At 44.3% G+C, this 14589-nt stretch overlaps 2 long non-coding RNA genes across 2 annotated transcripts; both read left to right on the plus strand.

Moving 5' to 3' along the window:
- The first annotated feature begins 18 nt into the window (after positions 1–18).
- LOC135537348 (uncharacterized) lies at positions 19–948 on the plus strand. The gene is made up of 3 exons (XR_010455196.1): positions 19–382; positions 700–770; positions 858–948. It is a non-coding gene; the product is annotated as an uncharacterized LOC135537348 (long non-coding RNA).
- Positions 949–1439: 491 nt separating this feature from the next.
- Positions 1440–2485, plus strand: LOC135537349 (uncharacterized). Its single transcript, XR_010455197.1, has 3 exons — positions 1440–1483; positions 1553–1726; positions 1806–2485. It is a non-coding gene; the product is annotated as an uncharacterized LOC135537349 (long non-coding RNA).
- The last annotated feature ends 12104 nt before the right edge of the window (positions 2486–14589 follow it).

The following is a 14589-nucleotide window of genomic DNA, read 5'->3' on the forward strand; positions in this document are numbered from 1 at the left end:
GGGCCTGTTGCACAAAAGTAGAATTAAGACATCCGGGATAAATGACTCAGCTGAGCTCAATGAAGCCAAAACATGTGCGTCCAGGCTTAATTGGTTGCACAAAGACCAAGCCAGGATGAGCAGACACGGATTCATTAAACCAGGTGAAACCAATCCTGGATAGGTGCGCGCTCACGGCTCACTCAAATAGACCCCGCCACAGATCACAGATTAACTGATTTACCATGGCAACTAGAGCCGCGTACTTTTCCCCGTCGGAAGCACAAATCCTCATGGAGGCATACGAGGAGGTAAAAGATATAATTAAGAAGAAAGGCAACACCGCCACAGTGATAAAGCAAAGAGAAAAAGCGTGGCAAAGTATTGCAGACCGCCTGAATGCGTAAGTAGTGCACAATTACACACTCACCGCTCCGCTGAAACATCACAATTACAATTCAAATATTTAATTCACATCTCCAAAAATGCAGTTGTACTGTAATTATGAAACGGTTAAATTTTTAATTGAAATGCACTGCAGATATGAGTGAAATTGTGTAAAGTAACTCCATCACACTGTATAAAGCTATGATAAATTTTTTGATATTTTTACTGAAAACAAGACAAAAATACCAAGTAATTTTTTGCAGTGTGACTCCATTAAATGTGTGTGTGTGTGTGTGTGTGTGTGTGTGTGTGTGTGTGTGTGTGTGTGTGTAGATTAAACATGAACGGGCCAAAACGGCCATGGCAGCAGGTCAAAATCCAATACAAGAACATTCTGCAGAATGGTATGGTCCCTGACTAATATTTAACAAAGCACAAGCATATATTGTACCCAGAAGGTGCCTGCTCACACATTGTCTGTACTGTTTTAGCAGTGAAAAAGAATACCCACAGACAAGGCACGGGTGGTGGGTCACCAAAGGCTGACCTTACCCCAGCAGAGGACATGGCCTTGGAGCTAAATAAAGGCAGGCCCGTCTTAGAGGGGATCCCTGGGGGAAAGAGACGAGCATAGGTTCCTCCCAAGATGCCACCCGCTTCATTCAAGGTATGTCCTTCCATCTCTACATGGGATACAACCACATTCATATTGAATCAATTTGGAATGTCTGACTTTGGTTTACCTATTGCCTTGCAGTGTCTGGCAGCACTGTGTTCCTGTTAGAGCCACCAGCACAAGCACCAGACGATGCTGATCCAGTGAGTACTCCATCAAAGGCATACTGTAGGCCTGGCATGTCTTGTCTACTAGCTTCAATATGAATCCGATTAAATGTGATAGGGTGAAGGCCCCAGTGCAGCAGCAACAGCACATGATGGAGACGATGATGAGGAGGAGACCATCTCTCTGGATTCCAGAATGCATGAGGTATCATGTTAAGACTGTGAAAGTACTATTTACTCTACAATGGTGAGGAGTCCTCATCAAAATCAAAAAATCTAATTTATTTTACAGGACCCAGATGCTATACAGTGGGAAAACCAGCCTGGCAACATAGTGCGTATTAATAAAAAGGACACCACATCCTGCCAAATTCCAGCTGCGCTAATTGTATTGTGTTCACAGAGCTCACAAGCTATCAGAAAGTTGTATGGCAACCACCTCCGGCGCCAAATAGAACTGGCAGACATAGACATTCAGTACAAGAAGAAAAAGATGGAAAATCTTGCACTGGAGTCCGAAATAAAAAAGAGGACAATTAGGAAACTGGACCTTGAAATAAAAAAACTTGAGAGGGAGGTGAGATATGCCTTCAATGTACACTGTATGCTAACTGTAACACAAATGTATTAATCATTATTTTTCTTTCCTCCCCCAGCTCCAAGAAGATGACACAGCTCAAAATAAAAATTAGGTATATTCTCATAAAGTCAAGTGAGCCATGACATATGAGCTCTTATTGTGAGCACACAGGACGGTGGCATCTTTCTAAGGTTTTTTTATTTTCCCAGCAATCAGTACAACCAAGTCATCGTTATAAGGCATCGCCCTCTTTTGCCCACCCCCCCAGCACCAGGTGTGGCCACTAGCCTATATGAAGGCCCAAAATTGTGTGTTCCTTTCTGCTCTGACAATGGCATGCCCATTCGTGCGAGATGTGGTGGATGAAGAAGCACTTGTGCTGAGGAGAGCCTTCAGGCGAGAAAGGGTCTTCAGGGACCGGTTGGACCCACTGGCCTTCCCTGATGACCATCTATATGAAAGATACAGGTTTTCTGCAGATGGCATCAGGTATCTATGCAGACTACTGGGTCCCAGGATTAAGCACCGCACTGCACGGAGCCATGCACTGAGTGTGGAGCAAATGGTTTGTGTGGCCTTGCGCTTTTTTGCTAGTGGAGCCTTCCTGTACTCAGTGGGGGATGCAGAACAGCTGAACAAGGCCACAATTTGCCGCACAATAAGGAGTGTGTGTCTGGCTATCAAAGCATTAGCAGATGTCTTCATCTCCTTCCCTGACCACAGAAGACTGTGACATCAAAGAGGAGTTCTATAGGATTGCAGGAAAGAGGATCTACAAATTACAGGACAACTGTTAACACATAGTAGGATACTCATTACTTTGTGTGACAGGTTTCCCCAATGTCATTGGTGCAGTGGACTGCACACACATAAGGATAAAAGCCCCCTCAGGTGCCCATGAGGCCGATTTTGTGAATAGGAAATCCTTTCACAGCATTAATGTTCAGGTGAACATAACTTTTTGATATTGTCCATTGACGAACACTCTGCATTGCCAGTGATGTGCATTGATTGGTGTAATATTCCTCATCTTATGATTTCAGATGGTCTGCAATGCTGACTGTGTGATCAGCAATGTTGTGGCAAAATGGCCTGGCTCAGTCCATGACTCCAGAATCTTTCGAGGCACTGATAGATTTCAGAGGCCCATCACAAGGTAAGCCACACAACCCCTATTTATAACCATCATGGCTGTGTCAAGAATATCACTGTGTTTATGAGGTAGTAATGATGAGATTTTGTGTTGACAGGTGAATTCTCTGGTGTGTTGCTGGGAGACAGGGGGTATGGCTGCCAGCCTTTTCTCCTGACACCTTTCACAGACCCCCAGGAAGCACAGCAGGCCTACAACCATGCCCATGCCAGGGCCAGAGTTGAAATGACCTTTGGCCTCCTGAAGGCACGCTTTCACTGCCTTCACAAATTAAGGGTCAGCCCTGTTAGGGCATGTGATATTACTGTGGCTTGTGCTGTCCTCCACAATGTGGCCTGCCTGAGGAAGGAGAGGGCCCCCAGAGTGCCACCAGCCATGGACTGGGACAATCCGGCAATCTTCCCTGATGACGACAGTGGTCGGCTGCTGAGGGACCAATATGTGTTGAATTATTTTAGTTAGTATGTGTGCTTTCAATTTTGGTTAAATATGTCCTGCGGTGGCAGAGGAATTTGGGTTTTTTTGGGTTCGTTTTTGACGAATTTGGCCTCTTATGATGTTTGTGCGGTATACTGTGTGTAATACAAGGCTGCAGGGAGGCTACTGCATCCATTCATTTGTCTGTTCAGTTGATGTGTATGGATTTGTCCTGCATTTATTTTAGTGTGCAGACATGCAGGGTGTGTTATATACAGACCTTTGAATGTGTATGTATCATTTTGTATAATATGCTTGGATTCTGTGCTTTCCATCTTGTAGAGTCACTGTGACTTCAGTTTCGAAAGGAGCTGATGGTTTACCTGCTTTGTTTTGTCCTTATTCAATAAAGGAACATAATGTTACACATTGTTTTTATATTCATATGGAATGTGTATTTGTTTATATGACAGAGTACTAGGGCCACACTGAAGAAAAAGGATAAAGTCATACATTTATGAGGCTGGTTCTTTCTGCAGAAAAGCTACATATTGTTTTTACAGTTTTGATACTTATGACAATGTGATACTTAATATTCTGGCACATCAGCATGTCTTTGTTTATGAAACCATACTGAAGTACAATTTCACGAAATACCCCACATCTGTCATTTTAACAACTGTCCTCCTTTAAAACAACTGGTTACAATATTATGACTTGTGTTTTTTCCCCTCTGTGGCCCTAATATTCTATCATTTTATATATAGCCTTATAGTCTATGGGAAACTGTAAATTATCTAATGATAGCAACATCATCTAAAAATCATTTTTTATCCAAAATCATTGAAATTAATGATCACAAACGTTTAAATAATAACAGTGGGTCTAGTTATATGTGATAACAATGTATAGTGAGCAGTGAAATAACTATTGGTTTCCATTTGTGGTGACTGCTGACTGACATTAGGGATGAGATTAAATAGATCCTGGAATTTAGCCTGGTCTGGAGCAGGCTAGCTCCACAGAATAAATCTCCATGGTAATTTATACCATAACATATCCTCCTGCCCCCTATCCATCTTTAGTGCAACCGGATTACGGATCAATTGAGCCAGGATCACCAAGATATCCTGGCTTAATCCCTTATCCTAGTTTTGTGCAACAGGCCCCTGGTCTTTGTGATTGAATCTGTGTTTTAAATGCACTGCTCGACTGAGGGACCTTATAGATAATTGTATGTGTGGGGTACAGAGATGGGGTATTAATATAAATAATCATGTTATACACTATTATTGCACACAGGGTGAGTTCATGCAACTTATTATGTGACTTGTTAAGCAACTTTTGACTCTTGAACTTATTTAGGCTTGCCATACCAAAGAGGTTGAATACTGTACTCATTGACTCAAGATATTTCATATTTCAATTTTAATTTAATAATTTGTAAACATTTCAAAAAACATAATTCAACTTTGACATGATGGGTTATTGTCTGTAGGCCAGTGACAAAAAAAATCTCAATTTTAATTCAGGCTGTAACACAACAAAATGTGGAACATGTCAAGGGGTGTGAATACTTTCTAAAGGCACTGTACATATTTAGCTTCCAGTCAATGTATTTATACCAGGTTGAGAGTCTCATCTTTCAGATACAAATAGAACTGAGTTGGTTAGTTAATAGACCAATAAAACAGAGAGTTCCAAATAGCTAATTTTCCCCTACCCACTCAGACCAACTCCCAGGCAGTCATAGCAAAATTCTTGCTTGAGAAATTGCTCTTTGCTGAGAAGCTATTTTTGTTTCTTTTTCACCATTCTAATTGGGGGAAACACACAGTAATGTACCTAACTGTTACCCAAAAACATCTGTATTGGACTTTTAAGCTCAAAATATGTTTGCACTTTTTGGGTTAAATGTAATTTAAAATCACACGAAGCATAGAAAAGGTAAAGCATTTTCCATTCAAATGCATTCAGTATGGGATCTTACCTATAACTGCCATCAATAGTAGAAAACACCAGAGTATATCCATAGCATGGGTTCTCTTGAGACCCACGATTGCTCAGCGGCAACCGCTATGTTAACATGACATTCAACAAGAGCTGAGGTGCATATTACGCTATATATACAATGACTTAGAAGTGACTAAAGTGAGGTGGTCTGTGTCAAACGAGCTGTTGCTTCAATATTTAACCATCACCTCTCTTTGATCTCTAAATATGATTTATTATAGCCTTGGTGTGAGGACAGGAGGGAAGTGATGCGATGGCAAGGCAATACATAAGAGATATGTAGCTCCAATGGAGCTACCATTGTAGAAGATAACAAAGGGTTGTAAATTGTATAGCTTGTTATTCACATGCGGCAATAAATGTTCTTCGTACCTTATTTTTATTTTTTAATTCTCTGCAACCAACCAACCGATCAACGCTCTAGATGCAAGGACTGACAGTCCATGACAACCACATGATTTCTTTAACCATGTTTTGAAGCTATACCTTGTTTGTTTACAATGGAATGGTTGGACAAATGCATTAATGAATGAATGAATGTGTCTTGTTTTGGATTCAAGGTTTCCAGCAAGACAATAACCCCAAGTACTAATCAAAATCCACCCCAAAAATGGTTAATTGACCACATAATCAACATTTTGCAATGGCCATCTCAGTTTCCAGGCTTGAAACCCATTGAAAACCTGTGGTTTGAATTGAAGGGGGCAGTCCATAAGGAATTGTGTAAGATCCATCCCAACGTGTTCTCCAATCTCATAAAACATTTGAAGACAAGGCTCAGTGTTGTTATCCTCGCAAGGGGAGGTTGCTAGAGTATTGAACATTTTGACCCCTATCTTCCTGAGACATTTTTTGTATTACTTGTTAAACATCTCTTTCTCTGAGCAATTGTATTAGTATAATTAGCATAGAATATAGCTCAGTATTTGCATTCTTTATTTTTATCAGAGGTGCCAATAATTATGGACCTGACTGTATATGACTCTGCAACACTACAGCACAAGAGGGTTCCAATGCAATCCAACACATTTATACTACCTTATAAATTAACTTAATTTTTATCAACGGTTTCGCAGTAATTGAATGGAATCAGCTGTGAATTGGTCAAGTGTCCATGAGAAAGTTCACTGTGACTTCTGTTGATCCTGCAGTTACTGCAAGCCGTCCTTTGCCAGATCCATCTACAGGAAACACTTGCTCGCACTCTCAATTGTATCTCTGTTGAATGGTTTATCACGCTCCCAATCTCTGATAAGAAGCGGAATGTGATACTCAACTCATGCGATTCCTCCATGGAAAACTCGCTGACAATGTCTTTTCAACACAAGTAATTATTTCACACAGGTCAATTCCGTCTGTTAAAGTTTTACAACACTGACATGAGATAGTACTAGGGCTGTTACGGTGACCATATTACCGCCACACCGGCAGTCACGAGTCATGAGCGCAGTCACATTCCATGTGACCGTTTAGACACAGTAACGAGGCTACTCCACTCTCTGAATGCTGCTGATGGTCATTAGTAGCCTCACAAACTTGCTGACTGCCTGGCACTCAGCACTCTATTGTCCCTCAAATCACTCTGACATCATTGCAAATGTTTTCGAAGAAATCTAGTCAAACACCCCATGAGGTCATGCTGCGCAACATTTGTATAGGCTATGCGTGAGAAAACAGAGTTTTGATGGCCTCTATTTAAAAAAGAGGATCCTATCAGCTTTCTATAGACTAGGCCTACTATATTTATTTATTTATCAGATTTACTAATGTAAGCACATTGCTTTGTTTTACCTGGCATGAATGTGAACCACAGGAAAAGCGTACTCCATTTCCTATATAAATGCATAGATGACATGTTCTTTTAATTCCCATGTACCTGTTCCGAGACGGGTGGGGGGGGATAACCTGGCAGGGGGTCTGCCCTCAGAATTTTGGGGGCGTCTATAGCTCATTTCCTTCATTTCTAGGACTGGCCCCAACTAAAAAAAATACTGTCCCAGAGTATGTTTGGAATATTTATTTATTGCACAGAAGGACAAGTTGACCAATAGAATATGTCAACTTTTGTACTATGGGGGAATAGTAGATTGACATGTTTTTGCTGTTCGTTAGGCCTGCTCATCTTGTTGGCTCACTAAAAGTAGGCTAAATGTTGACAGTTCTAACATCTTCAATATGAGAATTCAATAGAGGGACATGCATTTGCATCCCCGATGTGTTTGTCTTCACTTGTAGCGTACTTCTTAGCTGAGATGTCTGTGAGAAGGACCCGATCACGTGATGGGCATTGACTAATAAGAATTGAGATATCTGAGAGATCCATGTGAGTGAGAGGTGCTTCGGAGCACAGCAGCTAGAGGGAATTATAATTATTATATTCAGCCCAAGGGCATAACGGCCACTTTGATTGCAAAAGGCATGGTTTTTAGGTTACATTGCGGCCACACTAGGGGCATGCCGCTGGGATATTTGAAGCCTGGTGAGAATATTATCAAGTGCTTGTGCACAAGAAACAAATCAGAGCTCATGCCTTTCATGCAACTTTTTCAAATCATCATTAGAATTAGAATGTATTAAAAATCTAAACATATATCCCAACGTTTGTATCACAACTAAAGTTGCATGAATTAAGCCTATAGGAGGACCTGTTTATTTTTTTAACCACTCAACACAGAATAGCCGCGCGCGTGTGTGTGTGCGTGCGTGCGTGCGTGTGTGTGCGTGTGTGTGTGTGTGTGACGATCGGTGCTGCTTAAGACTATGGAGGATTTTTTTAAATGTTATGAGCATGTTCTTATTTCTATTACAGCATATTGGGTGACTGTCATTCATATTCCATTCACCCAGCTCAATATTACATCAATAGTTTTAGGCTCCTACATGATATTCGATTTTGTCCCTATACCTATCATGAGGTTGCTTCAACCTAGTCTACAAAATGGCGCCACTTTGGTTTTAGAAGTGGGGGGACATAACCTGGTGGGGGGGGCCGCCTCCATATAGAAGGTTTTCAGCCAGACCGACCAGACAGCCCAAGCCCCCTGCACGCCCGACCCCCATCAGTCTAGTCGTAACTTAACTCTCTCCCAATACAATTTCCTTCCCAGTTCATCTCTTTAGTGTTTTTAATTCCCAAGGGAAAGGTTTGGAAACAACAACAAAAAACACCTCAAATGTACATTAATACACAGAAATAGCACATCCTCCATAGGACTGAGCAGCCCAGCCTCTAGGGATTGCCTAAATAGGAATCTCCCCTGACTTGGGCATGTTTTCAATACAGACTCCTTTAGTCGGACTGAAATTCCATATAAGGCATCCAGACCTTATGAAAGTTGCTCAGTATACCCTTAATCTTGTAATAAATCAAATCTAGTGACACATAACTTGACATTGTGGGAGGATAACCAACCTTCCAATTAATGGCAATGCTTTTCTTAGCTGCTATAAATGCTTGGTTACACAGTTTCTTCAGATAACCGTCCCCAGTATCAACATTTCCACGCAAACAAAAACAGGGTGATTTCACCTCCTGATGATTATTATGACTGACCATGTTAGAACAAAAAAAAACAATGAATCATGCTTTCTTTCTATCCATCTGTCTCTCGTCTGCAGGTATGTCTTGATGTGAGAGAGGAAGCCAGTCCCGACATCGCCACCTCACCCACTCTTAAGATAACCTTCAGGCCAACTGGGGGCCCAAGGCTGGTTAGGAGACACCGCTAGAGACACTGTAATTGTGTTGAACTGAGAGAATATTAGGGTAGCACTGTAATTCATGAAACATATGCTGTTTGCCTCTGTTCTTACCTCTTTCCCTTTCTCTCTTCTACACCTCTCTCTCCACCTTGTCTTTCTTCCTCGTTTTATAATGCACACCATATGTGCATTGAAGTATAGATTGAACTTGTATTTATAATATAATATTACAATTATCATAATTAGAATGCATGTATTATGTATTTATAACACCTGGATAATTAACGTATTTCAATAAAGTGTTTCACATTCTCCACTGGTTGAAATTAAGTATCACATTGAAATACTATTCTGTGTCCTCAGATTAATGCAGATGAAGGGAGTTAGATATGCATAGTTTTTTTTCTGTATATTTGAATTACAAACCAGCCTTTACTTAAATCATGTTTCTAGTCTATTGTATAGTTACAATGTGTAACCATTGATGTCCCAGGAGCAGGAGTGGTAAACACTGTTGAAGTGTATAATTGTCAGTCATACATGCAGACACAGCATCATTCAAAGAATGGAGATTGATACACCTGGTATTGGATGTGACTGAAAAGAATGTCTCACAGAGATTCATATGCAGTAAATGCTTTAGCTAGCTTGATTCTTTACATCCACTGTTACCCAGATGATAGCCTGGTTAGCTGGTTTTCTCAGGAGTCCCTAAAACACGAAACAACATGAATTACAATGTCATACTGTACTCATGTCATAACACATAACACATAATGTTAGCTAGTCAGTGACCTTGCTAAATCGCGATTGTCGGAAATTAACTTTCTAACTCCCCTTGTGGTGGTCTAGAGCAATGAAGCCGTGACACTGGGTACCTCTAAGTCCCGTGGTGTAAGCTCGCAACTTTTAAAGGAGGAACCACTGTACGTGCGAGATCAGGTGTGCATGTGGTCTCAATGAAATAGTCGGCTATAGTCTATCCACGGGCGGGGAAGCACGGGGCAGTAATCTTTCCCAGGAAAAGTACTTCCTAAATTGGCCTATGATTAGGCTATAGTTTACTACATTGCCTAGAAATGGGCCTAAATATTGATCACCCGTAATTCTCAGTCTGAAAATCTATAATCTATAAACTTAGATTTAGAGAAAGTGCAAGTCTCTCCAACTTTGCTCTGTTCAAACTACATCTAGGAAAATTGTTGGGACCATGGCTATCAAGTGGGCTGCATCACATACGCCTAAAATGACATTGCGGGACAGCAGTTGGGTTTGGGACCAGTTCTTGCTGTAGCGGGTGGGAGTCAGACAGAAAGCCAGCGGGTGTGACAGGAGCAGGATGAAGAAATCGGTTGTGTGCAGACCTCTACTATGCACCATGACAGTGAAACCTGTAACGTTAGAGCTGTTTACTACTGTGTCTGTGAAAAGTAGGGAATTAGCTTGGGAAACTGACAGATCAATAACTTTACATTGTCAGATTGACTAATATAACTCAAATTGCACTGAGAAAATGTCAGAATAACAATCTTTAATTGTTTGGCCTATGGTTTCATTTTTCAGATTCAGGTCTAGTGTGATTGAGACAAAAGAATAGCTAATGCTGCCTCCCGAGTGGCGCAGCGTTCTAAGGCACTGCATCATGTCACTACAGATCTGGGTTCGATGCTGTGTTGCAGCCGTCCGCTACCAGGGAACCCATGAGGCAGCGCACTAAGCGTCGTCCGGCTTAGGGGAGAGTTTGGCCGGCAGGGATGTCCTATCACGCTCTAGTGATTCCTTGTGGCATCCGGGTGCCAGCTTCCTCCGACACATTGGTGAGGCTGGCTTCCGGGTTAACACAAGCAGTTGTTGCAGCGATGGGACGAGACTTGTAACTACCAGTTGGATATCTACAAAATCGGCAGGTTAAAAGTCAGGTGAAAAAAATATGAAATGCCCTGGCGTTGATGACTTTTTGCAAATCTAATGAGTTTCCCACGTTGATGTTTTGGTGGAAACAATGTTGATACCGCCTTGCACACGTTTGACTGCATCTAGCTGATCTGGGGTGTAATCATTAGTACAAAAATTAGAGTTTTTATTGGACAAATTTAGGTAAGTCCATCCCCGTTTGGTTCCGTTTGCTTCTGTCCAAGAAACGCTTTGCAACAGAATCGGCAGGATGAATTCACCCCTGATCCCCCTCACACAAAGTTCACTTTCATAGAAAACACGTAGACCATCATCACTGTGCTCGTTGTATAATTCCTTCTCTCATCTACAGTGCCTTCGGAAAGTATTCAGACCCCTTGACTTTTTCCACATTTTGTTAGGTTACAGCCTTGTTCTAAAATAGATTAAATATGTATTTTTCCCCTCATTAATCTACACACAATACCCCATAATTATGAAGCAAAAACAGGTTTTTAGAATTTTTTGCAATTTTATTTCAAATAAAAACAGAAATATCATATTTTAAATAAATATTCAGACCCTTTACTCAGTACTTTGTTGAACTTTTGGCAGCGATTACAGCCTCGAGTCTTCTTGGGTCTCTCCAGAGATGTTCGATTGGGTTCAAGTCCGGGCTCTGGCTGGGCCACTCAAGCACATTCAGAAACTTGTCCCAAAGCCACTCCTGCGTTGTTTTGGCTGTGTGCTCAGGGTGTGCTCATTGTCCTGTTTGAAGGTGAACCTTCGCCCCAGTATGATGTCATGAGCGTTCTGGAGCAGGTTGTCATCAAGGATCTCTCTGTACTTTGCACCGGTCATCTTTGCCTCAATCCTGACTAGTCTCCCAGTCCCTGCTGCTGAAAAACATCCCCACAGCATGATGCTGGCACCACCATGCTTCACTGTAGGGATGGTGCCAGGTTTCCTCCAGGCGTGACACTTGACATTCAGGCCAAAAGTTCAATCTTGGTTTCATCAGACCAGAGAAACTTGTTTCTCATGGTCTGTGTCACGCCCTGGTCGTAGTATATTGTGTTTGTCTTTATTTATTTGGTCAGGCCGGGGTGTGACATGGGTTTATTGTGGTGTGTTTTGTCTTGGGGTGTTGTTAGGTGTTGGGTGTGTGGCTTAGTGGGGGTATCTAGCATAGTCTATGGCTGTCTGGAGTGGTTCTCAATCAGAGGCAGGTGTTTATTGTTGTCTCTGATTGGAACCATATTTAAACAGCCATATTCTTTGAGTATTTCGTGGGTGATTGTTCCTGTCTCTGTGTTTGCTGTCACCAGATAGAGCTGTATAGGTTTTTCGTTCCGTTTGTTGTTTTTGTATTGTTAGTTATTTCAAGTCGAGTTCCTTTTCATTAAAGAACATGAATAACCACCACGCTGCATTTTGGTCCGTTTCTCCTTCGACAGACGAGAACCGTTACAGAATCACCCACCACAACAGGACCAAGCGGCGTGTCAACAGGCAGGAGCTGCAGGAGAAGCAACAGCGGCAGCAGGAGCAACAAAATGAGGAATGGACATGGGAGGATGTTTTAGATGGCAAGGGCTGCTACACATGGGAGGAAATACTGTCTGGAAGAGATCGCCTCCCATGGGAACAGGTGGAGGCACTTAGGAGAGCAGAGGCAGCCGGAGAGAGGAGCCGGCGTTATGAGGGAACACGGTTGGCAAGGAAGCCCGGGAGTCAACCCCAAACATTTCTTGGGGTGGGGCTCACAGGGAGTATGGCGACGCTAGGTAGAAGACCTACGCCAACTTCCTGTGGTTACTGGGGGGCTAGAGAGACCGGGCAGGCACCGTGTTATGCTGTGGTGCGCACAGTGTCTCCAGTGCGGGTGCATAGCCCGGTGCGGTATATTCCAGCTCCGCGTATCGGCCGGGCTAGATTGAGCGTCGAGCCAAATGCCATGAAGCCGGCTCTACGCATCTGGTCCCCAGTGCGTCTCCTTGGGCCGGCTTACATGGCACCAGCCTTGCGCATGGTGTCCCCGGTTCGCCTACATAGCCCAGTGCGGGCTATTCCACCAGAGCGACCGGGAGTATTCAACCAGGTAAGGTTGGGCAGGCTCGGTGCTCAAGAGCTCCAGTGCGCCTGCACGATCCGGTCTACCCAGTACCACCTCCACGCACCAGCCCTCCGGTGGCAGCTCCCCGCACCAGGCTGCCTGTGCGTGTCCTCGGCCCAGTACCACCAGTGCCAGCACCACGCATCAGGCCTACAGTGCACCTCGCCTCTCCAGCGCTGCCGGAGCCTTCCTCCTCTCCTGCGCTGCCGGAGTCTCCCGCCTGTTCAGCACAGCCAGAGCCATCCTCCTCTACAGCGCTGCCAGAGTCTCCCGCCTGTTCAGCGCAGCCAGAGCCTTCCTCCTCTCCTGCGCTGCTGGAGTCTCCCCGCCTGTTTAGCGCATCCAGAGCTGCCAGCCTGCATGGAGCAGCCAGAGCTGCCAGTCTGCATGGAGCAGCCAGAGCTGTCAGTCTGCATGGAGCAGCCAGAGCTGTCAGTCTTTATGGAACAGCCAGAGCTGCCAGTCTGCATGGAGCAGCCAGAGCTGTCAGTCTGCATGGAGCAGCAAGAGCTGCCAGTCTGCAAGGAGCTGCAAGTCTGCAAGGAGCTGCCAGTCTGCAAGGAGCTACCAGTCTGCAAGGAGCTGCCAGAGCTGCCAGTCTGCAAGAAGCCGCCAGAGATGCCAGTCTGCATGGAGCAGCCAGAGCTGTCAGTCTGCATGGAGCAGCCAGAGCTGCCAGTCTGCAAGGAGCTGCATGTCTGCAAGGAGCTGCCAGTCTGCAAGGAGCTGCCAGTCTGCAAGGAGCTGCCAGTCTGCAAGGAGCTGCCAGAGCTGCCAGTCTGCAAGAAGCCGCCAGAGCTGCCAGTCTGCAAGAAGCTGCCAGAGCTGCCAGTCTGCAAGAAGCCGCCAGAGCTGCCAGTCTGCATGGAGCAGCCAGAGCCGCCAGTCAGCATGGAGCAGCCAGAGCTGCCAGTCAGCATGGAGCAGCCAGAGCCATCAGTCTGCCAGGATCCGCCAGTCAGCCAGACTCTTCCAGATCCGCCAGTCAGCCAGACTCTTCCAGATCTGCCAGCCAGCCAGATCTTCCAGATCCGCCAGTCAGCCAGACTCTTCCAGATCTGCCAGTCAGCCAGAATCCGCCAGTCAGCCAGACTCTTCCAGATCTGCCAGTCAGCCAGACTCTTCCAGATCTGCCAGTCAGCCAGACTCTTCCAGATCTGCCAGTCAACCAGACTCTTCCAGACCCGCCAGTCAGCCAGACTCTTCCAGATCCGCCAACAGCACAACAGCTGCCTGTGACCACGCGAAAAAACCTCTCTAAGCCAAACCTTCATACCATCTGCCAGTCAGCCAGGATCCGCCAGTCAACCAGACTATTCCAGATCTGCCAGTCAGCCAGACTCTTCCAGATCTGCCAGTCAACCAGACTATTCCAGATCTGCCAGTCAACCAGACTCTTCCAGATCCGCCAGTCAGCCAGACTCTTCCAGATCCGCCAACAGCACAACAGCTGCCTGTGACCACGCTTGAAAAAACCTCTCTAAGCCAAACCTTCATGCCATCTGCCAGTCAGCCAGGATCCGCCAGTCAACCAGACTATTCCAGATCTGCCAGTCAGCCAGACTC

The sequence above is a fragment of the Oncorhynchus masou genome, unplaced genomic scaffold (genome assembly GCF_036934945.1).
Source record: "Oncorhynchus masou masou isolate Uvic2021 unplaced genomic scaffold, UVic_Omas_1.1 unplaced_scaffold_7550, whole genome shotgun sequence".
Lineage (NCBI taxonomy): Eukaryota > Metazoa > Chordata > Actinopteri > Salmoniformes > Salmonidae > Oncorhynchus > Oncorhynchus masou.